At 38.3% G+C, this 12,994-nt stretch overlaps 1 long non-coding RNA gene across 1 annotated transcript in view; it reads left to right on the top strand.

Moving 5' to 3' along the window:
* LOC113605828 (uncharacterized) overlaps positions 1 to 12,994 on the top strand; it is a 101,227-nt gene that overhangs the window by 12,769 nt on the left and 75,464 nt on the right. The window contains exon 2 of the long non-coding RNA XR_003427373.1: positions 9,743 to 9,805. This is a non-coding gene — a long non-coding RNA (uncharacterized LOC113605828). The remainder of the gene's footprint in view (positions 1 to 9,742; positions 9,806 to 12,994) is intronic.

The following is a 12,994-nucleotide window of genomic DNA, read 5'->3' as shown; positions in this document are numbered from 1 at the left end:
CTTTGGCCTTCAATTCACCTTACGACCTCACAAATTCAATATCCTTATTTATGTTCACAGTGTGACTTTCCTACTCAGAATCTTTGGTGACTTTTCCCTTGCTAATATAAAATCAGAGCTTTTAGTCTACAATTCAAAGCCTTCCATAGTCTGCCTATGATTTACTCTTGTTAACCTCAAACACAATATTGCTTCCCGTGAATGGTCTGTTCTATTCACTGTCAATCTCGTCATCTACTAACTTTCTCAGTGCAAATATTCAAATAAAAGAATTTGACTGGTCCAGCCCAGCCTCTAGGTCTGTTTTCCACCCCCGGTTTAATTAGTGGTAACTGGGGACAGCAAACACTATTAGAGAAGAGGGACCTTTCTCTTGGAAGAGAGTATGGTAGGAGGGTAAAATCAGTATCTTAACAAATTCTTACAATTAAAGATTATGTAAGGCCCAAACCTGAAACTATAGGAAATCCAAAGTGTAAATAAAACTTTTAAATCATATATAGATCATCAATCATCTGAAATATTTTCTCCTTTCTCTCAGGCTTCTATCACTGAGCACAGTCTTTTAGATGACTTGGGGTCATGCTAGAAGCTACATGCTCATGCTCTAGAGTTAAGCAAACATAAGTTTGAAAAACATTTAATATATTTAGTATCTATCCTTGGGAATAGACTTAATCTAAGTGTATTAAAGTTTACTCATCTATAAAATGAGATAACCATAATTGCTAACTTTTTAAGGCGCTATTCTAAATGCCTTTCATATAGTGACCAGTTAATCCTCACGGTCCCGTGAAGTAGGTCCTAGTTTACAAATAAGGAAACTAAGGAGCAGGGAAGCTGAGCAATTTTCTATGGTGGCAAATACTGGATGGAGAATGCTTGAACTTAGGAAGTCAGATTCCAGGACCTGGATTCTTAGTTATTGCACTGTGTCAGTGCCCAACAAATAGAGTTTTATAAACGTTAAATGTTATTATATTAATTGTTGTCCATTTTACCTACTAAATATCTATTCCATTCTCTCTATATCTACTCATTGTGTCTTACCTGGATGGTAAGAAGCCCCTGGGAGCAGAAGGTCTCATTCTTCTTTAATCAACATCCTCCGTATGATTTTCCAAGGCACTTTTTTTTTTCTTTTGGCCGCACCTTGCGGCACGCGGGATCTTAGTTCTCCGACCGGGGATCGAACCCGTGCCCCCTGCAGTGGAAGCTCAGAGTCTTAACCACTGGACCACCAGGGAAGTCCCTCCAAGGCACTTTAATGTGTCACTTACCTGTTCAGAATTTTCCAGTGGTATGCCTACAACGAGCCTTCCCAGCCACATTATTCCTCTCTCATACCCTTCCCAGAAACACTATATGTAGTTCCTGGATGATGTCAGTTTCTCTTATATTTAAAGGAGGAACATACAATATGCTTTCATAATTTTGCATACTATTTTCTCTGGCTAGAATGCTATCACCTACCTTGTCCATCTGTCAAAAGGGAGTCAAAGGGTACAAAATTCCAGTTATAAAATAAGTAAGTCCCAGGGATGTAATGTACAGCATAGTGACTATAGTTAATAATAATATATTGCATATTTGAAAGTTTCTAAGAGAGTAGATCTTTTTATTAATTTTTATTGGAGTATAGTTGCTTTATAGTGTTGTGTTAGTTTCTGCTGTACGGCAAAGTGAATCAGTTATACGTATACATATATCCACTCCTTTCTAGATTTCCTTCCCATTTCAGTCACCACAGATCATTGAGTAGGGTTCCCTGTGCTAAACAGTAGGTTCTCATTAGTTATCTATTTTATACATAGTAGTATATATATGTCAATCCCAATCTCCCAATTTGTCCCACCTCCCCTTTCCCCCCTTGGTAACCATAAGTTTGTTCTCTACATCTGTGACTCTATCCTGCTTTGCCAGTATGTTCATCTGTTCATTTTTCTAGATTCCACATATAAGCGATATTATATAATATTTGTTTTTCTCTTTCTAACTTATTTCACTCTGTATGACAATATCTAGGTCCATACACATCTCTGCAAATGGCACTATTTCGTTCTTCTTTATGGCTGAGCAATGTTCCATTGTATATATGTACCACATCTTCTTTATCCATTCCCCTGTAGATGCACACTTAGGTTGCTTCCATGTCCTGGCTATTGTAAAGAGTGCTGCAATGAATATTGGAGTGCACACATCCTTTCGAATTATGGTTTTCTCTGGATATATGCCTACGAGTGGGATTGCTGGGTCATATGGTAGCTCTATTTTTAGGTTTTTAAGGAACCTCCATACTGTTCTCCATAGTGGCTGTACCAATTTACATTCCTAGCAACAGTGTAGGAGCGTTCCCTTTTCTCTACACCCTCTCCAGCATTTATTGTTTATAGATTTTTTTGATGATGGCTATTCTGACCGGTATGAGGTAGTAGTAGTTTTGATTTGCATTTCTCTAATAATTAGTGATGTTGAGCATCTTTTCATGTGTTTGGTGGCCATCTGTATGCCTTCTGTGGCGAAATGTCTATTTAGGTCTTCCTCCCCTCCACCCATTTTTTGATTGGGTTATTTGTTTTTTGATATTGAGCTGCATGAGCTGTTTGTATATTTTGGAGATTAATCCTTTGTCAGTTGTTTCGTTTGCAATTATTTTCTCCCACTCTGAGAGTTGTCTTTTTGTTTATGGTTTCCTTTGCTGTGCAAAAGCTTGTAAGTTTAATTAGATCCCATTTGTTTATTTTTGTTTTCATTTTCATTACTCTAGGAGGTGGATCAAAAAGACCTTGCTGCAATTCATGTCAAAGTGTGTTCTGCCTATGTTTTTCTCTAAGAGTTTTATAATGTCTGGCCTTACATTTAGGTCTTTAATCTATTTTGAGTTTATTTTTGTGTATGGTGTTAGGGAGTGTTCTAATTTCATTCTTTTTTGCTGGTCCAATTTTCCCAGCACCACTTATTGAAGAGGCTGTCTTTTCTCCATTGTATATTCTTGCCTTATATGTCATAGATTAGGTGACCATAGGAGAGTAGATCTTAAAAAGCCTTCATCACAAGAAAAAAATTTTTTTTCTTGTAACTACGTATGGTAACAGACGTTAACTAGACATTGTGGTGATCATTTCGCATATATAAATATCTAATCATTATATATCAAATGTGTTTATATATATGTATATGTGCATATGTATAATATATATGTAATATGTATATGTATACAAATATCAAATCATTATCACCTAAAACGAATATAATGTTATATGTCAATTTTACCTCAATTAAAAAAAGTCCTGTTTCTCTTTCACATCTCCCTGTCACCTCTTCTTTGACATGGTCTCCAATTCCTCAGAGCAGACTTGAGTATTTATTCTATGCTCTAATGCCTTTGAGCACTCATACCACATTACATTTATATATACAATGAGTGCTGGTATTTCTCTACCCTTACTGTATAAGTACTGTCTTATTAGTCTGTTTGGGATGCTATAACAAAAATACCCAGAGACTGAGCAGTTTATAAACAAGGAAATTTATGTTTCACAATTTTGGAGGCTGGAAAGTCCAAGATCAAGGTGCTGGCAGATTTGATGGTCTGGTGAGGTTCCATTTCCTCGTTGCCATCTTCCTGTTGTGTCCACACATGACAGAGGGGGCAAGGGAGCTCTCTGGAGCCTCCATAAAAAGGGCACTAACCCGTTCATCACTGCTCCACCCTCATGATCTAATCACCTCTCAAAGGCCCAACCTCCAAATACTGTCACCTTGGGCATTAGGATTTAACACATGAATTTTGGAGGGGGACACAGACATTCAGTCTATAACAAGTACCTTGAGGGTAATGATGATGGCTGTTCATCTTTCTATTTCCAGTATCTATCACAGTGCTCTATAGACAACAGGCACTAATTCTATCTTGACTGAATTTCGTTCTCTCCATATCACTCAGAAAACGTCAAAGACTGTAAAAATTCACAAAACTCAAAACCTCCTTCCCACTAGTTTTTATTTTAATCTGTACTTCTTAGAAATTCAAGAACTTTAATTTCTTGAACACATTGAAAATATCTTGGAAAAAACACATCTGTATTTACTAATAAATGCTGATCCCTAATTACTGAGCTAATTCTAACAAAGAAAGGCTTGATTACACTGAGTGAAAGCCACTGAGGCCATGGCTGGGAGTAACAGGGGAGGACAGATGAGGGGGCTCCAGGCTGACTACTGGTCTAATGTGAGCTGAGCGCTCTTGCTGCCCCGGAACGATCACCACCTTCTGTCTTTGCTCTCTGAGTCGTAGCTACTCCTTTCTTTTCTCTTGGGAGAAAGCTACTCCTTTCTCTTTTCTCCTACATCTGAATCTTCCTCTTGTGACCCTTGTTCAGCCTGTTGATAAAGCTAAACTGCTTTATCCCCAATCTCTAGTTTTTCTTGTAGTAACTCCAGTACTCTTACAGAATTGAGTCCCTGTTGTGTTGTTTCTAGCCTCTTTTCTGAGAAACTACAGCAATTTTTCTAATCTCATACTAGTTGCAAAAGCCCTGCCTTTAATTGTCAGACTATCTAGAAAAGAGACTTCTAATTTCATGCGTTGATAAATCTTAGCATAGTGGACACGCGCGTGCGTGTGTTTGTGTTTGTGTGTGTGTTTTCTGCCCAGCACCTCTTCCTTCTTGTTTTGGTGAAAATACATTGATTTTCATATGGAAAATAATGCCTCTCTCATTGCATGTGGTCTTGGAGGAGATATCAATGAATGAACCTCACCCTTTTAAGGCCAAGACATGGACACTTGAAATAAGCAAGGACAGTCAGATCTCTCTCTGGAAATTAAATCTTGAATAAAGTAACACAGTTGCTCATGATTAGTCTGATGGCTGCTCTCCAAAGAGACAATTCATTAATTCTGACTACTGGATTATTGGAATTGTCCTGGTTCCTGTAGTGTTCTACCCAGTGCTTGATTGTTCAGCTTTTTTTTTTTTTTTTTTTTTTGCGGTATGCGGGCCTCTCACTGTTGTGGCCTCTCCTGCCGCGGAGCGGCTGGGCCCGTGAGCCATGGCCGCTGAGCCTGCGCGTCCGGAGCCTGTGCTCCGCGGCGGGCCCAGCCGCTCCGCGGCATGTGGGATCTTCCCAAACTGGGGCACGAACCCACATCCCCTGCATTGGCAGGCGGACTCTCAACCACTGCGCCACCAGGGAAGCCCTGTTCAGCTTTTTATTCCATTCTATGAGTGACTTCATACCTTTGCAATAAATCATTTTTTTGTGTCCTTAAACTAGACGGAGTTGGTTTACATCCCTCAAACTGACAGATGCAAATTCTTGTTGCAATGTTCTTCCCAGCAACTGGGACCTAGTGTTGGAATCCCAATTTCAACTATACTGAATGAGCAACACCAAAAATAATTGAGTTTTTAATAGTTTCCCAATCTTCCCATGACTGGGAACTGATGTAACTAACACATCCCATGCTTTGCTCCAATGAGCTAGATTTCTGTGTGGTCAGCTCTTGTCATGATGATAGACCCCCCTAAATTGACTTATTCTTCAGATGAATTCAGTATCAGTCCAATCTTGTCCCACCTAACTTCTATTATCTGGCCAAACTTTTTCTTCTAAGCTTTACTGAGGTATAATTTATGAATCATAAGATTCACCCCTTCTAAGTGTATGGTTCAATGGTTTTTAATAAATTTATGCATTGTGTAACCATCACTACATCCAGTTTTAGATCGTATGCCAAGTTTTGATGTATTTTCCATGGCTCACTCATGGATCCTAACGTCGTGTACTGCACAGACCATAGCAACACCAGACCTGGGCACACAGCAGTCTATCCTGGCAATCTGCTGGTTCCCTCAAATTTAATGTAAGGAGAAAGTGGCTGTGTGGTAGATTCAGAGGCAATTATTCTGTTATTGAGGTATGCCAAGAGTCAAAAAGAAAAAACACTAGAAACCCAAAATGAGATCCAAATAATAGGAATCAGCAAGAAAGATAAGGCAATAGGAAATAGGGCATATGGAAGAAATGCCATGTGCGTGGTCCAGTTTACTGCTGGACAGACCTGTCTGCTTTTAATGGATGTGGCCTACATCTGCTTGATGATGCCACCTGATGCCTTATACCCCCGTTGTTTCAACCTCACTTAACATGAATTTTTAATAAATGGGATTGAAACTGTTAACATATATAAGATTAGCCTTGGGACTAAGGTTGAAGAGTTTTTATTCTTCCTCCTTCCCCGTTCATTTTAATGCGAACCTATTTGTGAGAAAAGTCAGTAATTTATATGAATAAAGTAATGATGATACTTTTTTCTAGCTCATATTATGTCAGTTAAAAAATCGTTGTCTCCTGGCCCCATCCTGAACTTATTGATCAATAGCCCTATGTAGGAGTATCAATAAATTAAGTTTGCAGATTTCTGAAATTGGCTATAGAGGGCTGATATTGATCATAAGATCTAATACTGGAGCAGAACAACTGAAGTGAACTTGGGAGAGAATAAAACTTTTAATTTTTCCCTTCCCCAGTTGTCTTTGCTATCAGAGATCATCACTTCAAGGTGGCATAATGTTGGGTGTCCATCCTCCCTTCCTGTTGCTTTTGTATATCCCAGCCTGCCATTCTTAGGGACATTATTAAGGTCTGTAAGTATCTCTGTTTGGGTCCAACTACAGCTTCCTTTGAAGAAGAATATAGATTGGAAAAGGTACAGAAAAAAATTTTTCCCCATTGGTAATATTTAGTTAACATGTTATTTCTTCAGAATAAGTTAAATTTGGTGTTAAGGACCAAAGAATGAAGGAAGATCCCCGAAAATATAAACTCCAGAAACTTTTCTTTCTTTTGCCTTGATTATGTGGGTTACCATGGAAATGGAAGGACTTGCCACTGGTAGGAAACCAGAGAAGACATGGTACGATTGGGGATTATAATAACCTTGTGAAAGTTTCCATTTCGGAGACAGTCTCAACTAGGACAACTGACTAATTCACACTGTATTGTGGACACAAAATGGCCAATAAAATTCCTAAGATTTTTGAAAGTAAATGGTGTCCGTCTCTCACCAAGGACCCACACCCAAAAGATTTTTCCCAAGTCTTGTTCATAGTACTTCCTAAATATCTCCATAATTCATTGATCTGTATTATTTCCCCATTTCTGCTTTCTTTTCTCAAACCCTCATTATTTCTGGATTACTGTGATGCCCTTGTTACTAGACTCCTTGCCTTCAGTTGTGCCTCTAAATCTATTCTGTGCATAACTGTCAGCAACTCTGATCACGGCATCATGCTTAGATTTTAAAAATTTCCCGTATCTTTCAGAAGACATTTTGAAATCTTTACCTTGACACATTAGGAAGACTCTTCATGAGCTGACACCTGTGTGCCTTTCCAACATCATATCTTACCACTCTCCTTCCCTATACTTGATGTGTCAACTGAGTGCAACTACTTCATTCATTCATTCATTCATTCATTCATCGGCTTAGCAAATATTGATTGAGCATTCAGTGTTTATCAGGCACTGTTCCAGTGCTGGGAATATAGTGGTAATACTTTCAGTTTCTAGAATGATTCCTGTTTGCTCTTCTTTGGGCCTATGCATATGTTCCTCTCTCCCATTCATTGGGAATGGAGAGGTTGCTCCCACTGGCAAAGAAGACTCATCAGAATTTTGGAGCACAGTGTCCCCAACATCATCAGAGTCTTCCCACATATCCTCATTGCAACTTTTAGGATCACATCCCTTCCCAATCAATGCCCCCACTTTTTTTTTTTTTAATTTTTATTTATTTATTTTTTTAACATCTTTATTGGGGTATAATTGCTTTACAATGGTGTGTTAGTTTCTGCTTTATAACAAAATGAATCAGTCATACATAAACATATGTTCCCATATGTCTTCCCTCTTGGGTCTCCCTCCCTCCCACCCTCCCTATCCCACCCCTCCAGGCTGTCACAAAGCACCGAGCCAATATCCCTGTGCCATGCGGCTGCTTCCCACTAGCTATCTACCTTACTACGTTTGTTAGTGTGTATATGCCCATGACTCTCTCTCGCCCTGTCACAGCTCACCCTTCCCCCTCCCCATAACCTCAAGTCCATTCTCTAGGAGGTCTGCGTCTTTATTCCTGCTTTACCCCTAGGTTCTTCATGACATTTTTTTTCTTAAATTCCATATATATGTGTTAGCATACGGTATTTGTCTTTTTCTTTCTGACTTACTTCAGTCTGTATGACAGACTCTAGGTCTATCCACCTCATTACAAATAGCTCAATTTCGTTTCTTTTTATGGCTGGTAATATTCCATTGTATATATGTGCCACATCTTCTTTATCCATTCATCCGATGATGGGCACTTAGGTTGTTTCCATCTCCGGGCTATTGTAAATAGAGCTGCAATGAACATTTTGGTACATGACTCTTTTTGAATTTTGGTTTTCTCAGGGTATATGCCCAGTAGTGGGATTGCTGGGTCATATGGTAGTTCTATTTGTAGTTTTTTAAGGAACCTCCACACTGTTCTCCATAGTGGCTGAACCAATTCACATTCCCACCAGCAGTGCAAGAGTGTTCCCTTTTCTCCACACCCTCTCCAGCATTTATTGTTTCTAGATTTTTTGATGATGGCCATTCTGACTGGTGTGAGATGATATCTCATTGTAGTTTTGATTTGTCAATGCCCCCACTTTAACATTAGACACCCTGCAAGGCTGGGAGTTTAGCTTGCATCGTAATTCAGCCAGTTGTAGAATGGAATTCTGAGTGTGATTTTCAGCAATTTCAGCCCTGTGGCTGGCTATAGGAGGTAAGTGTCGCCTTCAGGGCATGCTTTCATGTCATTTGTGTGGCACTTAATGTTTGTCTAATTTATTCTTTAACTTGACAAATACCTGTTGATTGCTAACCACGTTCCATCTAGGCACATGGCATACTTTAGTGAACAAAAAGACAAAGGTACCTTTTGTGGAGCTGACATTCTAGTATATAAGTGAGTTGCCAATTTTATTATAGCTTTGGATTTATTTAAGTTTATTCCAAAATAAAAAAATTAATGACAGCCCTTGCATGGCTATGCCCAACAAGGAGCTACTGCATGAAATCAACCTATAGACACAACACCATCAAGTTGTTACTCAAATGAGACTCAAGCTTGGCAGGATGTCAGGAGTTCCATTCCTGTCAGTAAACAGTGTCTGGAGCTCATCTATTGCCCTAAGCCTGCTGTTGAGTGAGCCTGTGTAAACATCTCTGTGGCCACCAATATTGAGCTCCTTGGTCCTGACTCCAGCCCTACTGTGTACCTAGACTCTTGCCTCTGTTCTGCATTTGCACTTCATTTTTTGCTGCTAATGGATTACAGCCCTGAACCCCAGCCAAATTGCCTGGGCCTAGGAACCTCACTAGTCTTGCCAGCCCCTTCTCTCTGGGGGATCTGGATCATATCCCAATGTTCTCCTCTCTGCAGCCCACTGACTGAGGCCCTCTTATGACCCAGACATCCCCTTCCACTCCACAAAGAAAACTGTCATCCATCAGATAAGAACATTTCCCACATAACTAATTTCTGGTGCCATGCTCCCACCTGACACATCTGAGATGATGACTATCAACATTAAGCTGGACTGGACTGAAGTTTGGTGGGTCCCCTTAGAAGCTGAAATTGGGGGATTTCTATCCATCAGGCCGGCCCTGTCCCCACAGTCTTGGCTTACTTCCCTCTCTCCTACAGGTCTACAGCTGAGGTTCTCTTCTGGATCTGCTGCTAAGGCCAATCAGCTCACAACACAAAAGAGTAAGAATTCTCAGCATTCTGTAGAGTCTGCTTTTCTAAACAGTTCTTTGTATCTTAATGCATCTTAATTATAGTTATCAGTAACGTTTTATCCTTTCTGCAGCAGATTAGGCCTCCTGCAAAATAATGATTTAAAAAAAATTGTCTGAGACTCAGATGCTGCACCAACTGTTTATACTTTTGTGCAAGCAATATGGTCCTATTCCAACATAATCGTGCAGAGTGCAGATCAGTGTTTCTTCTAACTTCAACAGTGATAAATATTTATTAATTCTCCACTATGTTTATGGCACCATACCAGGTACTGCTAGAACTATTTTTCCTTCCCAGGAAAAATAAGTTCAAATATGGAATGAGAAGCCCAAACTCATGAAACTGGACTGACTTTGCTTCTTAAAAATTCAACATGCTACAGCTGTGTGCTTAAATCTGATGATGAAATAAAACATTTATTTCAGGAGTATATTACTATCTGAATAAATAGCTGAAGTGAAAACTGTCTCTAAAAACCATAGCATATGTATGTGAAGACTGTAATTCAGTTACACATTCCTCTGCTATTTTGTGACGAGGTCAATTCAGAGTATCTTACCATTAATCTTGAAGACATTTAAAGATGCTCGCTTTTCCTATTCTTTTCCTTTGAAAGTATACGTGAGCCCTACTTGCAACAAAAATCTCATAATATTTTACTTCTTTTTGATGTACCATTTCTGTCAAATGATGTCAAATAAATCAGCTCTGACTTTTTAGATTAAAAATGTCGTTCCAGAGTTTTAGCAGTTTTAACACATATTTACATTTTGTAATACTCTTGCTGTAATAAAGGTAAATGGAGAGACAAAATTTTCATGTGTGTATAGGATGAAAAACAGGCTAATTGTGTTACTATCAGACTTCTTTCAGAAAGCCTCTAATGTTGAATTTAATTGCTCGAATAATTAGGACTTTTTGGGTTTTGTTTCTCAAATATTTATTAGTGGAAAACAGATTGAAATATGGGATGCACCAGGTAAGTCTCTTTAATGATTTTACATATCTATGTGACAATACCTGAATTAGAAATATCAAACTTTTGATTTTGTACTTGAAATGTTATATCTGTGAACATAAAAACCTACATGACTGTTACTTCCCAGGAAAAAAATCTTGCTCAAGTACTAATAAATGATCCAAGTTGTATATAATTCTTACACTATTCCAACATATTTCCTACAGTATTTTGCTCTATAAGGCTTTCTGACCTAGACATTTATGGTTAAAGACAATATTTTATAGATTGAAGCATAGTTACCTTGCAGAGGAAGGCATTTGGTCTTGAATAGTGCCAGAAGCAAGTAAGTGGAATATAGTATTACAAAATAGACGTTTATGCAGATTAATGAGCTAAACTCTCATGGTTAAAGATAATTTCCACAGATTAGCAAAAGTTCCTAGTTTTATGAACAATTCTCCATTTTTAATAAAAGCCTTGCTTTCCCCATAATTCAGTGGATGAGAAGTTACTTGAGAAAGCTACCCATTCCCACATAATCACTTTTTACTCAATAATGTTAATTAATGAGTAATAATTTTCTTCTTTGTTGAGGCATGCCGTGAAGTTCAGATGCAGGTTACATTTGGTCCAATCAAACTAATTCGTTAAATAAGAATGGATTGTAATTATCAATTATCAGAAGTAATACCAGCAAATGTTTTATCGACTTTACATAAAATAAACTTCATAAAAGTTAATTAAGTCAAAGAATACTTTGATAGGAACTGAAGCACTAACAATTGGCATTTAGTGAGTCCTCCCTATATGTTTGCTATTTTGCTAAAAAGCACATTACATACCTTATTTCATTTAATTTGCACAAGAGCCCTATGAGGTATGTGCTATTGTTATCCTCATTCTAATGTTGCTGAAGCTGTTGCTGCAAAGAGGAGTAGCACAACGCCTGAGGACAAACAGCTGGGGATCCTGAGCTGGGCAATCTCACTCAGCTTCCTCTGTTCCAATAGCATCTTGCTTGTGTCTCTCTTATACAAGTATGTCTCATCTTTGTTAACTCATAAGCTCATTGAAGGGAAAGACCATCTTCTGTTAAACCTTTATGTTCATCACTTGCCTTGGGCACAGTAGGGATCTACACATGTTTGGTAGAAGGAATGTCAATAAAAATGTAGTGAGAATAATACTCATATATAGTAATAGTTATTATTTTTTTACTTTTTAAGGGTTAAACGGGGTCACCAATGTGATTGGCTCATTCGGTTATTGCCTAATGTATTTTATTTTATTTTATTTTTTTAACATCTTTATTAGAGTATAATTGCTTTACAATCGTGTGTTAGTTTCTGCTTTGTTATACAAAGTGAATCAGTTATACATATACATATGTCCCCATATCTCTTCCCTCTTGCAACTCCCTCCCTCCCACCCTCCTTATCCCACCCCTCTAGGTGGTCACAAAGCACCGAGCTGATCTCCCTGTGCTATGCGGCTGCTTCCCACTAGCTATCTATATTATGTTTGGTAGTGTATATATGTCCATTCCACTCTCTCACTTTGTCCAATATATTAGACTGACTATATTATTATTGATTTAATCAGAAAGTCATTTGCTATTCTGATATAAACAAAATAGCCTATAAATTCCCTGATATAGTTTTGCTGCCAAGGAGTGCAAACTTTCATCAAACAAACAGTTATTGAGCACCTACCGTGTGACATGTGCTACGGAAGCAGCTGGCGATACAATGGTGAACAAGAAAGATAAGGTCTCCGTTTTTATGGAGCTTAAATTCTAGTATCTGGGGGTGAGGTGGAGGTGAGGGTGAAATGGGAAACACATTGGTTAATATCAGTCTGCCACAATTTGTATGTGATGCTTCTGCTACAGTGTTTGGCACATATTAGGGACTGGATATGCATTAAACATCTGCTTTACGCTGGGACCATTAGTCTCTCAAAACTTTAACCTTAAATGAAGAACACAGGTAAACAAGATCTAAGCTTACACAGAAAAGCAATAGCATTAAAAATGTGATTCATGTGTCTTAATTTTCAGTTCAGAGATATACCATTCTATAGGACAATCAACTCGCATAAAGCATTTATTTATTTTAATGTTAATTATTTTTGGCACTACATTATATTAATGGCATTAGTTTTAAATACGAAAGCACTCTGTTCGTTTTACTAAT

Source organism: Aethalodelphis obliquidens, unplaced genomic scaffold (assembly GCF_003676395.1).
Source record: "Aethalodelphis obliquidens isolate GAN/ISIS:26980383/991018 unplaced genomic scaffold, ASM367639v1 scaffold3, whole genome shotgun sequence".
Taxonomy (NCBI): domain Eukaryota; kingdom Metazoa; phylum Chordata; class Mammalia; order Artiodactyla; family Delphinidae; genus Aethalodelphis; species Aethalodelphis obliquidens.
This window is presented reverse-complemented; position numbering and strand designations above follow the sequence as displayed.